This window comes from Pelmatolapia mariae, linkage group LG12 (assembly GCF_036321145.2).
Source record: "Pelmatolapia mariae isolate MD_Pm_ZW linkage group LG12, Pm_UMD_F_2, whole genome shotgun sequence".
NCBI classification, from domain to species: Eukaryota; Metazoa; Chordata; class Actinopteri; order Cichliformes; family Cichlidae; genus Pelmatolapia; species Pelmatolapia mariae.
The window spans coordinates 19,722,241-19,736,685 of NC_086237.1; the positions used below are offsets into that span (position 1 = coordinate 19,722,241).

Consider the following 14,445-nt stretch of genomic DNA (forward strand, 5'->3'; position numbering starts at 1 on the left):
TACTGGAAGATAAATTGCCTCTAAGATAAATGCATGCAGGCCAGAGAGGGCCGACCCCCACTCTATACCACCCCACTACCATGACATCAGAACAGAAGGGGAAAACATCTCCTCTTTGTGGAGGAGCGTGATTTAATTTGTACCTTCCAACAAGGGGTAAATATGTTTAGACCGTCCCGATGAGCCTGCAGTGGCCTGATCAGGTTCTCACGGGAAACTGCTTTGAGCAGGATATCAAGCCTGCTGCATTACAACTTCACTTTTTAAACTAATCTAATTTCTGGGCTCTTCTTTTCTTTCACTCCCCCCCACCCCTCGCTCCATCTGTTCCTATGTTCCTCTCCTCTCGCGAGGCCGTCACTCCCTGCTGTCCGTGCTCCGTGTCACTCTGACTCACGCCGTTCCCCAGGGATGATCCCTGCGACCTTCTCCATGTCTTACTGGAATTTGACGTCAAAGGTCTTGTTGCTAAGAATGGAGTTTTGTTTAGTAACAAATGTGACCCTTTGCCTGTACTTGGTCTAGCGCTCACCGCTTCTCTCACTCTGAGTTTACTTCGCTCTTAACAAAATGTGAGAGTGAATAACTTGTTCTAACATCCCTTCACTCATTTACTCTCCTTTTCTCTCTCTATACATCACTTTCTGTCTTTTCTTACCTTGCATCAGTGGATCTTCCTTTCTTTGCCTCTCTGCCCCCTGGTCTCGCCTCTCATCTCTCCCTGGCTATCTCATGTATTATTTCAGTCTACAGGGGCTCAGGGTGGAAATGAAATATGGCGGCCAAGCCTCAACGGGCATGCTCATATTCTGTGTAATTACCTTGGGCTGAGGACTGGGGCTCAGCTCAGTATCTATAAATCTGTGCTTCTCACTGGCCCCAGCCGTCTTTTGAAACCCTACCCAGCCGACGCATCATGGTGAGACTCTGACCCATGACCTTTCACACCGCTAGGGCTGCTGGGAGTGACCTGTGACCCTGCACTGGGCTCTCTCAGAGTCTGCTCAGTCTGACCCCTCCGAGCTTCATGACCTCCCAAGTCACAGCTGTGCCTGATCTGTCCTTAGGGGCCGGAAAAGAACATGTCAGATGGAGGTTTTTTTGGTTCTAGTGTGTGCGGGCGTACACGTGTGTGTTGGCGTACATATAAATTGCAGTAGGGTTGTGGGTTATGTGCGTGTGACTGTGTTTGTCTGTATATCACCCACACATCTTTGTCTTTTGGATGCGCAAAGACCCTAACAGGGAGAGTATATATAGCGATTGGTAGGTTACCAAAACAACGTGGCTCTTACAGCCAGGGCCACGACACGTAGACGGGCTAAGACAATCTATCAATCATGCATACAAAGGTCGTAGACCCCTAATGGTGCGTCTGAAGGCAATGCTAATGCAATCTGTTAATAACATTGACGTAGATTTATCACGAGATATTGATCCTAAAGATACATCAAATCCACAATTATGGAAAAGTTCTCTAAAAGTAGATGCCTGGTCGTATTGTGATTTAATGACACACATGGACTCAGGTCACTAGTGTTTGCTGTCATTAGCTGTTCTGATTCTGACCTCCAGGATGTAGACGGCATTTCGATGTTTAATACCAAGGGCAGGACCTTGGCAATATTTTACCTCATTCTTTCTTGTCTGAACTATTTTTCCCCCTTTTTCTTTCATCTCACATCCCAATCAGAGCTGGCATTGATGCCTGGAATCAGCCAATCCCCCTTTTCTGCCATTTTCCATCACTCTCATCATCCCTTTCTTCACTTTTTGAAGTAACAGGTCTTCTGCTTCACTGTCCCACTCCTTTCCACTGTGTCTCCTTCAGTTTGCCTCTCACTGTGATCAAAAAAAGCACATGCTGGACCACTTACGTAGTACACTGTGCCTTGCCAAAGAAGAGCATTCCCCCACTAGTTATACCTTCCCTTTCCTGCATTCATGCTCCCTGTATGCTCTCTACCCCGTTGGCCTTCAGAGCCCCGTGTTCGACCAGAGCGGGGCCTCTATGACCTGCAGCTGTGTTTACTGTCAACACAGACCAGTGTTAGGACAGCTGGGGGAACAAGAAAAGGCCAGACAGTAGTGAGCATGAGCAGCAAATACACATATCTAAAAACCCCCACACACACCAAAAATGTACTCAGACTTGACTAAAAAAAATGCATAAACAAATATATGATGGAAGAATTTAGCTTCCACACAGACTCTTTGAGGATCGCATGCTCAAATGTGCGAATGGTCAGTTTTGTGAACTTTTATCCGAACTCAAAGGCATTCAGTAAACACTGTTCATTTGCTCATGTAATGTTGTGGCATCACTGTCCCCCTTTCCTGTTTCTGGTTCCTATGATGACACATTATAGGAAGGTTATGACCTGCACAGCAAAATGACAGTGGGCACCTGGTTATATTTGTTTGCACACGGCGCATGTGGAAATGCCTGCTGATTTGAGAGGAAAAGCACACAACTCAGATTCTGGTTTTCTTTAACCCCTCACATATAACCCCCCACACAGAATGATGACAAAATGTTGCATACTCATATGTCCCCTTGTAGTTATTATTTTTCCCCTCTTCCTGTATGCCAGATGATTCAGTGAGACATGCCCTGGTTCACACACTCTGCATCCTGTCCCGTACTGACACACCATAATAAACACACATACACACAGACCTCATACCAGTGCCTTAATACATTTCTCTGGGATTTAAGCTTCCATGGGAGCCTGCAAACCCCACCATAGTTGTGGTATGACTCTCCCCATGTGTCCTCTTAGGACTGGAACAGAGGAAGCTCCATTAGTTAGCATCACGGGGGAAATTCCCACTGCTAGTATCAGATGCCCAATGATTTCATAACAAATAACCTTCAAGTGACCAAATGCATGACAACATTAATTATCTGACTAATGGGTATGAAACATTAAACGATATTGCCTTCAATACGAAAAATTGGAAACTGGCCAGCGAGAAGTAAGATAGCAAATTTCTCATGATACAGCACCTAGTCAGTCTTATCTATATCATTTAAGTGAATGACACTATAACAGCAAGATTCTCTACACCAAAAAAGGTATTGACACTTCCTCTTTGCTATTGACATGACTTATTAGGTGTCAAGGAGACTGCTTTTAATGGATTATTGGCAACCTGCATTTAGTGCCATTGATGTGTTGTCACATATTCTGATCACGCCTTCACATTTTTTTTCATTGTTCATTGCACATATATATAAAAAACAACAACATTGCAGCAGGCATCCATAGTTAAATGAACTTGTACCCTTAAAATCTTCAAGTCAGACTTTTGTGTTTTTGTTTTTTTCCCCCTTCACCTTTTCTTCGTATCTATACTGTCTCTGACTGTCCCTATGGTATGGTTTCCATGGAAACAGAGCTTGTAAGGAAAAAAAAGTGTATCGAGATTGAGTGAGTTATTTTTTTCTCCCAATTTCTCTCTCTCTCTCTTCTGCTCTCACTTTCTGTCTCTTGCTCCCTCTCTCATTCACTGTAAGTCAAGCCGTGTGTGGAGCGATCAATATCATTAATCAACACAACTCAACAGCACTCAGCTCTGCGGGGAGAGATGAAGAGGCACGGGGGAATGTCAACATGCCGGCCTGGAGTAGTCTTAACCAATGATACATATCACACATCATATGGATGAGAGCAGGGGCAAGAAGGGAGAGACAGAGAGGAACTGGAGAGGCAGACAGAGAGAGACAGATAACTCAGAAATGGAAGTATGCTTTCTAGGTAGAAGGGAGCAAGCAAGTGAGCAAAAGAAAGTGAGAGATTGAGGTGGGGAGATAGAGGAGTTATTACTTGGTTGTCACCTACAGTCTAGAATCCAATATGACATCAGCAGTGAAGTAGTGACGGAGGTGAAACGTTCATTTATCTGACTCACTCTGAGGTATGAGTACAGTCAATAAGTACAGTCACCATTACACCATCTACTGGAGCTGATACCAGCTCCTGAAACAAAAACAGACGGGTGACAAATGAAAGGAGAAAACAATATAAAGTATCTCTGTAAGCTGTAAGGCCACCATGTGAAACCAGAGCAGCTTCACAGCATCTTGGTAGTGAGTCCACAAGTCTCTGGAACTCTAAGGAAAGCCATTGTTCCCACAGATAATTCCTCATCTGGTGTTTGGATAATGATAGAGATGGTGGAGAATGCAGTCAAACACACACCAAAATCTCCCATAGGTGGTCAGTTGGGTTAGGATCTGCTCAAAGCATATGATTGACATCATTTCCATACATATCTAACCATTCAGTGACCCCTACTACCCTATGGATAGAGGCGCTGACCTTCTACTTCCATCAGGATAGAAATGTGTCATCACAGGATAAAGGTGATCACTCAGAACAACTTTGTATTGATTTGCAGTGACCCTTCACTCCAAGGGGACAAGTGGACCGAAACCACAATAGACTCATCGTATTCCTTCACTGCTGGGGTTCAAGTTTTTCCTTTAATTTCTCTTTCCCAACACTTTCCACCTGAATAACACAGCTCTACATTGGCAGCATTCAGTTTTCAAATGCAGGTCTGATTTAGAAATATCCTAATCAGAAATAAAACAAAATATTTAACATGTAACTACAGTGTAATTACAATGATAATTACACTCAAGGCGTATTCTTGTCTATACACTGTTTAAGAGTTTTAAGATGAGGTGGTGAGTCAAAAGAACAATGGGTTAGTAATAATAACTAATATTAATCAAATAATATTACTTATGCTACGACACCGTTCAACCATAAAGGCAAGTGCCAGGACCAAAAGGGCACAGCAATAAAAACTGCTGGGCTCAGGTTTGAACCACAGACATTACTGACTATGGGAGGGGGTACCATTAAAAATTCACGCTGAATTTGCTGCCTTGATTGTCTGCTCTCAAAATATTATCCTAACTTTCACTGCAATGTTCTTAGACACATCAAAATGAAGCTAAGACACCAGCACTATGTTAATGGAAACCAGTTAAGAGGAAGCACTTCCTCACAGTCAGGCCCACTGGGTCAGCAGCTTTCATGTTACTGTCCGGCCACAAGCCTTTAGCTGAACAGCTTCCATTAGAAACACCATAGCAAGTGAGTTCCAGCTGTTGTGGCCAAATAGGATACTGTATCAGAAATGCAACTTCTATAGTCAAAATAAAAGTGTTAAAATGGGTTTTCTTTTTTTTTTGCTCACTTTTCCTTCAGGCTCTCTTCGCACTTGTTCTATTTGTTGAATAACTTATCGCAAGCTGTATCTCTACCTCACTTGCATCTCATCCCTCTCAGTGTCCAGGAGAGATAAGTACGATGGAGCTGACAATGGTAGTGGTCCTGTACTGCGGGCCTGGGGTGGGAGGTGAGTGGGAGGCTTGGTGTAGCCTGTTGCCAAAAACATAATCAGCAACGCTGCTGGCAACAGGACTTGCCAACTCAACTTAGAACTGCCCTGCAGTTCTGCTAAACAACTCGAACAACTTTAAGGTAAAAGTTGATGCTGATTTTCTGTATACAGTCATAAAGCTGCATTTTTTTCCCTTTCTGTTTGGCCAATGCTCAGGTTAGTGCAAGGAACATGTTATACATAATTCATGTTGAAATTAAGATTCAACATTAAAATATATTACATATCTCTTCTAAACAATATGAACAAGTAAGCTACTAGAAAAAAACCCGTTCTCAAATTAGTTTCAAATAATTCTGTAATGTCAGCACTGCTGTATGAATCACTGGCTCTTTAGCTCAAAGCCAAGTGTTCAGATCTGTAGGATTGAGCTGTACACAGTACACATGCTCCAAGGGAAGCACAGCACACCCAGGCAGATTTAGAGAGTTGTTTGTTTATTTCCTATAAGTGTGCAAGACAGAATGTTTTCCCGCATTAATATTCAACATCAACTCATACACAACGAGGAAAGGAAAAGATCTAGAGCCACAAAGAGAGGAAGGTGGAGGTATGGAGGCGGATCTTCTTGCGCTGCTGTGAGGAGGCAGATTATTTAAAGACTGATTGAGACGCCAACGTCAGATGGATTGGGAGCGTGAAGGCAATCAGTGAACAGATAAGGAGCTGTTACCTGAAGACGCAGCACTGTGCTGGCTGCTCGGGTAGTCCTCCCTGCACTGTCTGATAACAGCCTACTTTTAATGACCAGTGAAAGCTGGCAGGAGACGGACACTAAACAGATCAACCTCTCCTCCCCTCCGGCTGCGCCTGGCGCTGCTCACTAGATACCAGTCCCCTCCTCTCATTCCATCCCACCATTCCCCTTGTAGTATCTCTCCATCCTGCCATTCCAACATCCACCTATCCCTCGAGCAATGCTAAAAGCAATGCTGCCAACGTACACTGCAGCCAAGAGCCATAATGCATGTAAATACAAGTGCATATTGATGCGCAGATATCCACATGCTGGATGAATGAATTCACAATGCTCATATTTTCTCGGGCTTCTTTTTTGCTTCGTGTAACCATTAGAGTTCATGTTTTCATAAAACAAGGCGCACATAAATGCACTTTATACACACAATAATCTACACAAAAGCATTCTCCTAAACCTCTTCACTTTAAAGGTAGGCACTTCTTGCGCTTGCTCCGTCTTGGTGGATTACAATTAGCCAGGGATTCTCCTGCAGGGCATAAATGTGTTGCTTTCAGATACAGGGATCCGTTTGACTCTAATGTAATTATTGTATGGAGGCCTGGTGCCCTCGTCAGCTGAAGATTAAGGGCGCTCTCGCCCACCACTTGCTTTCACCTTTGGCTCCTCAGCTGAAACCACGCTAAGAGTCTTACTCATTCGGCTTCTTCTTCCCTATCTCTCTCGCTCTTTCTCACTCTCTCTCTCTGCATCTCTTTCCAAGCTCTCTTCCAATAACATAACCCTGCCCCACACCTCTGCCTTTGTCTATTTGCTCTCAGCCTCCAGGCCAAGTAAGCCGATAGGCTGTCAGGGGTCAGCTGGCTATGAGTGATTGGCTTAATGGGCAAGGCCAGAGCCTCTGCCTGGGAGCCAATGAGGAACAGCCGCCTGGCCTGTACCCCCTTGTTGACCTCCGCTAGCCCACAGCAACAATGACACACCTCTGCAAACACAGCCTGCGGTGGGAGCACGGGTAGCTGCCAACAAGGGTCCCCCACACAAATACACACACACAGTCACATGCAAAAATCACACACAACTCCTCACACAGAAATACACACGCTATGAGATTATAGATTTGGCTGCCAAGTGAGGATCCCTCATATCTCTGCCACCTTTCCATTTTCCATTTCTCTGTGTCCTTATCCCTCTCTTTCTTTCATTCCCTCTGTCTTATTCTTTGCCCATCGCCCCCACATCCTAACTCTGTCTTTGTGAAACACAGTTCTGACATCAAAGTGGCAGAAATATTAATCCTACCAGAAGTATCCACTCCCAGTGTAGGGATCAAGAACCAGGTCGAGGATAGGTTGGGTGGGGGGGTGGCATGACAGGAGACAGAAGGGGGGGGGGGGGGGGGGGGGGGCTAGACAGAAAGACAGAAGAAGTAAAATAGATGGGGGATGTAAAGTAGCATATTTTTAAGCTTGAGTGGGAAGCCCCTACACAACAATTATGGCTCGCTAATCTTTAAGTACAAAACAGGTCTCACACACTCACACAGTATGGCTTTCTACCTTTCAATTAGCATAATCGCATAACACAATACCATACAAATGTGAGGAACACATGATTTCTAAAATAATGGAAAACAAGTTAAAAAAAAGGAAAAAAACTACACATAATAATAACATCAATGACCTTTAATAAAGATTCCTGGCTTCACTGTTCAATAGATGCAGTTTCTAGAATTTCTTAATTCACTATAGTCCCCACTCTGCCTTCACCTCCTTACACTGTCTCATTACAAACTGCAGGTCAGGCTTTCCACAAGAAAAACACAAAGAAAGCAAGAAATTATTTTCACAACTTAACTTGTCTTTGAAAAGAAGTCATCACACTGTTGTGTGAGATACACACACAACATGATAACAGCGATGGCGGCACCTGTGACTAAACAATCACACAAAGCATTTATCCAATGAATAGCATGCTTTAAATGGCATAATAGACATTACTCAGGACTGAGTATGTAAAGAGTGGGCGTAAGTGTTAATGAGCACAGAAATACATGAAATAGCACAATAAGCCAATTCCAAGAAACTTTTTTTTCATATGATGAAACAAATAACACGATGGTAAAAATAAAAGTAAACAAGAACATTGTAAGTATAGTCACATTTTAGTTAACACTACACTCGTCTGCAATTTGCATGAGCTCTCAGTTTGCTCTGAAGTTCATTAAGCTAAACATCAAGTAACGCCACACTTCGCCTCAGGGAGAACACATGGTTGGCCAGTGTGTAAAGAAAGGCATTACGCTGAGTGTCAAAATAATATCTCTGCCTCTTTCTTTTTTTCGTTAAGACCGACTTGTGTAAACAGAGAAGAAATGGGTAATGCTCCTCACATGTGGTTTAATTGCACTGTGTGTAACTGTCGGTCTGAGTGTGCAGAGGCGTACGCAACAGACATCAATATTTACAAAATATCACAGAGGTGACAAACGTCCAGCACTTCAATACATATGAAATATTTTATAGAGTTCCCAGTCTGCGATGATCGTCTGTGTTTTGTAAATGGCTTTGAATAAGTATTTTTAAATGTGAATAACAATGTCGACTAACCAGTCATTAGAGTTGAAGAGGTCAGTGAAACATTCTTTCATTTAGCATTCTAAAGCATGAAAGGCTGTAACGTCATTGAACTTTCTGGAATCTAAAATTTTCTAAAGCATATCCAAAATATGTAATAAGGAATAAATGTGTAATTTGAAAGGAATGCATGTCTGGTCTATTTTTCAGCACTGTGACTGCTCCCGGAGTATGATTAGATCTTAATAGAAGATATAAAACATTTATAAAAAAAATATATATCAGAGAAAGATGTTTATAGATTTTAGGACTGCAAAGCAGTGTCAAAAATCTGTACATGATCAAAACCTTACCCATAAAACGCACTGAATATTAACCACTGCGTGCTTGCTGGCATCAAAAATGGACTGTGACAACTTGGCAAGAATGCAACAGTAAATCAAGAGTATGTTATCCAAGAATTTAGAAACACACACACACACAGAGTCAGAAAAAGTCATGGAAATCTGATCAAGCAGTTCATTTTAAATCCAGCAGATCCCCAATTAGGAATGTTGACTGGCACTGGCTTTTAGTGGAAAATGATTTTATATGTATATATATATATATATATATATATATATATATATATTAGGTGTGTACTCTGCTACATGTGCTGCGGACAGTGGTGAAAGAAATGACAAATGTAAACAATCAGTGTATGCCATACCACATTTTGTGTGATGACTTAATTACAGAAAAAAGAGAAAAAGACCTATTGGCACTTATCAGTGAACATATGGTGATACTTATGTGTGATAAGCTAAAAATGCCTATCTAGCTCTAATGTAAATAACACATACTACACCAAACACCCACATAAAAGCAAATGAATGACTACAAAACCTAAATTACTGTGGTATTACCTATTTTTTTTCTATTGCATGTCCAACCATTCTATTATGAAAAGACCAACCACACAGCATACATTCTGCAAATATGTGTAAAGCACATATATAAAAGCATTATTGTATTCTGTTTCACCTCTTCTCTACAAAATAGTATGCCGTGACTTCTCATCCTACCAAATGCCCCGCTCTCCTGAAGTGATTTAAACACGGTGTCTTGTCCACACGAGCATAATTATTAAAACAAATACTGCTCATTGAGTCACAGAAAAGCTAAACACAATTAGCTGTTTTTGTTGGAATTGCTGCATGAGATTAGTTGGAGCCATAAAATGTTTACTCATCGTGGTGCCAGTGAAGCTGCAATGCATTAAAACCTACACACAAAACCAAAAGGACAAATAAATCCCTTGTATGGTAAACAACCAACTAGGATAGAACAGAGTAAACAATGCCTGAATAGCACTTAACTCAAGATTTTGAAATAGTCTGAAATCATGTGTTTTCTATTACAGATTTGATGTGTAGCATAGAGTACATTTGATTTTTTTTGATTTTTTATTAAAGGGTATGTCTGCTTTGGCATCAATGTAATGTATCTGTGTTATTTATCTTAGTATGTTTATGTGCTGACTGAAGGTGTTTCTGATTAGCTAATAAATGTATTGCTAAAATTATCGTCCAATATTTTATTTAGAAAAAAGTATTAAAAAAACACTGATCCAGTGCTCCATAATACAATTTGCTATTTAAATGTAGTTGATTCATGATTGGCCATGATTGACTATGGCTTTCTGGACTGAGGGGATCAGAGCAGATCAGATGTTTGGATATGAAGTAATAAAAGATGTTTGGCTTTCTGAATGAACAGGGAATCTTGGATGTGTTAAGAGTGACAGAGCAAAAACTGGCTCGTCCTCAGATCCTCTTCAGTATGCATGTTTTTGCATGACAAGCTAAGTTTTCACTTGGCAGAAGATTTCTTCCCCTTCCAAACCCAACTCTATTGGTCATAAAAATACAGGAAGAGATTTGTCTCTTTTACCCTCCTCTAGGTACAAAGAAGGTAATGACATAAACAATTTAAAGGACAACTCTTCGGGGTTTGTGTCACTGTTTATGGTGTGTCAACAGCAGACAGGGGAGTGCTCTGTGGCCAGTATACATGAGTATCTCACAATGCAGCTCTGTATTATAAATTTCAGTGAGAGAAAAGTTATGGACTGAGCTCCTGAGTGCATGGTTAAATGTGGCTGTATCAAATGCATGGGAATACATTCTCCACCAAGAAATGTGACAACAGCAAATGGCTTAGCAGATTTTTCTTCTGAGCTAGAGGGGCCAATAACTGTCACTTTAGTTTAGGCCCGCAGACTTTCAGCTCCCTGTGTCTGGTCAGTAATTTGTAGAGGGGAACTCCATATTATAGTGTTTTGTAATACAGAGATAATCCTCCCAGACCTGGTCTGGTGCTCTGACTGTGAACAAGTCCCCGAGGAGTCCTGCCCTCTCTCTCCGAGAGGCACCTGTGTGTGTGTTAGGGGGAGGCAGGAGGTGTCTAAGGGTTGTTAGCATGAGGTATAACTGTTGTTCTGGGTTTCTGGTTAAAGGTAAAGTGTGGGTTAAGTTTGTGGGGTCTCATGTCCCTCAGCTCTTTCTAGCTCGCTTTACTGGTTTTGGCATTTATTAGGCTTTATGCTGTGCACTGGATCTTTATTGGGATTTATACTATGAAATGACCCAGACTGAATATCAGACCTAGGAAACTAAAAACTGCTCCCTTGGTCTTTTACCTCTACTAACAACTTATTTTACTGTTTTTCAGAGAATACTGAGTATAATGATACCCTGTCAAAATAAAAATAAAAAATACAAAAAAAATCACAAGATGTAACGAGTAAAGTCTGGAGAGCATGAAAAACGAAACAAACAACAGCAATAACTGGAACATGTTTTCTGAGGAGGTCATTACATACTTTATTATGGATTAAACTTTAAACAGGGATATTATTTTTTTTTTCTATTTTCTCTTTGTTCCCATAGCCTGAAAGCTCACAACTGTTCGCTTTTCTGTTCCGTCATTTTTATTCTGCTCATGTGCAAACGTGCAAAACGAAATGATATGAAAAAGCAAAGAGAAAGAAAAACAAACACAGAGGATGAGAAGCAGGCGGAAGCCCGTAAAGCCTGGTGACCCGGGTCAGCTCTCTCAGATACACATCACTAAGAGGGGCTATAAAAGTTCAAGAGGAGGTGTCTCTGTCGATCCAGAGAAAATAAACCCAAGCCTGACTATACAAGGACATCAGCATGAAACACACGGAGGCCCAGGCAGAGTAACAACAACAAGGACAAAATCTACATCCATCATTCAAGGGTAGATACAGTACGTCTTACATGGAGAAACACAATTTGCCCATACAGCTTTGCAATCGCACACATTTAAAAGCACATGTGCACACATAACATTCAGTCGCTCCACACAGATTGGAGAAAGCATGTTTGCACTGGGATTTCAGAGCGTGAGATGTTCGGGTCCTACTGCATGTTCCTAAGATGTTAGCCATAATAAGAGGTTAACCAGACATGACTTCTCTTTCTTTTACACAGCATATAACAGTGCACTTCATGCTTCACACACCTAAATCAATATACACAGGCCAAAAAAGTACATATAAAAAGCTATATGACTAGATCTGTATACAAAAACCACAGGGACTACAGCCAGCATAAATAACCAACAACACAGGTTGTTCATCATCACTTATTGGTGTATGTACATGCCGTGGGTTTGCGGGAACATGATTGGTCGGTACATTCATCAATCTGATAGTGATCAGTCCCATATAGGGGAGATTAATCATTAGCTCTGCCGGGGCAAATGCATGGCACGGCAGATAGTGATTATTGATGGGTTAATCCCAAGTCCATGGTTTTGCATTCAGGCAACAGCCTCAGGGTCTATCATGCAAAAGCATTTTTATTTATTTTTATATCGCTTTCTTATTAAGGCATGTTGGTAATATGCAGAGAGTTAATGCAGCAGAGGGGAAATTAGGACAATTATGGTTAATGCACCATATTCATATCAATATACTCGTGCGGTTACCTGAAGCAGAGTACGAATTTGCAATTTTCAATACACTATAAGAAGGATTAAGAAATTTCCTGGTTCACTATAATATGACAGTGTCACTGATGGGAAAGTAGAATCCTATCACCGTCCTCTCGGTTTCTTATTTAATCTTTTCTCTCTCCAACCTTCCTTTCCTTTCTCTCGCTCCCTTTCTCCCTCCTGAAAGTGATGTTTTGCAGAAGTGCTTTTAAAAGCCCCTGAGGGTAAATAGTGCTCGAAACGTAAACAGAAATGAGCTGACCTTGCCAGAGTTTTGGCTCTTGACAGTAGAGCTGCTTTAAGACTTCAAGCAGAAGGGTCACAACTATAAACAAATCCATTCCAATGCCAGCAATACATACATACAGAGGGAAAGCAAACAAGTTCCTGCCAAAGGAACGTAATTAATGAAAACTCAAGAGAGATAATATGAAAGAAAAGGAAAAAAGGGATAGAGTCAGTGGAAAAAAAATGTAGAAGATAAGAGGGGGTGGTCTTCTCATGGCTAAGGAGTATTACTAGTGGAGAAATGCAGTAGGAGGAGGAGGAGATGAAGCAATAACACAGAGAACAGGGTGAAAAATTCCTCACCAGTGTATTTAAAGCCGGATGTGAGTCACCTCACCTGGCATCTGTTTTGGTTTAGCCAAAAGGTCAAAGTTCATGGTTCATAGGCTCTGAGCAGCTCAAGTACACAAAGGAATTTTCACAACTTTAACATTAAATGGGGAAACTGAGCATCTAACAGTTCAGGCGCAAATCAATTTAGTAACTTGCGTGACGCATTTAGCTTCTATATTAATTTATTCAACCCCAGTCTGTAGTTTCTGGCCAAAGATGGAGAACAAGGAGGACATGATGAGGAACTTACCAAAGCCAAAATGCATCAGGGCTTATCTGATTAGGAAATTTAAAAACCAAACCTACAATATCGTTTCTTTACTCTACCTTCAAGACTTGTCTTTATCCATTTGACCTTGAATCATCTGCTTGTTTATCCTCTACTGAGAAAGGCAGAGAGTCAAGTCCACAGCTCATTATTGATCTACAGCACATTTGTGCATGTAACGTATTAAAAAAAAACCCCACACTGCACACACTTTTATTCAATCTTAAATAGAAGCGAGAAATAAAGAAAAAACACAACAGAATGAGTTACTTAATTAAATATGGTATAATTATAATAATATATACTCTGAAGTGTGACTGAAGTGAAAAGTGTTTACAAGTTGCAAATGAGGCTGAAACATCATCCTCTTTTTAGGCACATAAAAAAGGCGATTGGTTATTGCTCCAAAAAGAGAGCATAGGTCACAAGGTGACTATGAAAACCAGGAAGCTAGAACACCTAGGTAGACTGCAGTGCAGAGGCACTGACAGGCGTGTGTCCGTACCAAAACTTCATTGATACATAAAATTCCTGTTATTCTAATGGACAAAAAAATGACACTGTGCACAGCACCCGGGCTCTCATCTCATGCATGTCAGTAAGTAAAAGACATAGTGGACCTTCTTCATTTTTAGATGTAACTCTACCTGTGCTATACTCCTAAGAGAATCCACTATTGCCAGTGCTGGATGCCCTGGATTGGGGCAGTCTATACAGATTGTGGTGTGTGTCTCCTCGGGGCAGTGTTTGTCATGTCGGAGAATCTTGTTATATACTCCAAGTTCCTCAGCCCTGTGATAAGTCATCGTTATAGCTGGCCAACCTGGCAACCCAGTGATAAGGGAGCCATGTTCAATCAC

The 14,445-nt window shown here is 41.4% G+C and overlaps 1 protein-coding gene across 1 annotated transcript in view; it reads right to left on the bottom strand.

Annotated features, from left to right (window-relative positions):
* The window catches only part of LOC134639489 (uncharacterized), a 92,559-nt gene extending 79,554 nt beyond the window's left edge, over nt 1-13,005 (bottom strand). Inside the window, exon 1 of the mRNA XM_063490704.1 lies at nt 12,959-13,005. The gene's annotated coding sequence lies outside the window, so the exon portion shown is untranslated. The remainder of the gene's footprint in view (nt 1-12,958) is intronic.
* Nucleotides 13,006-14,445: the final 1,440 nt, after the last annotated feature.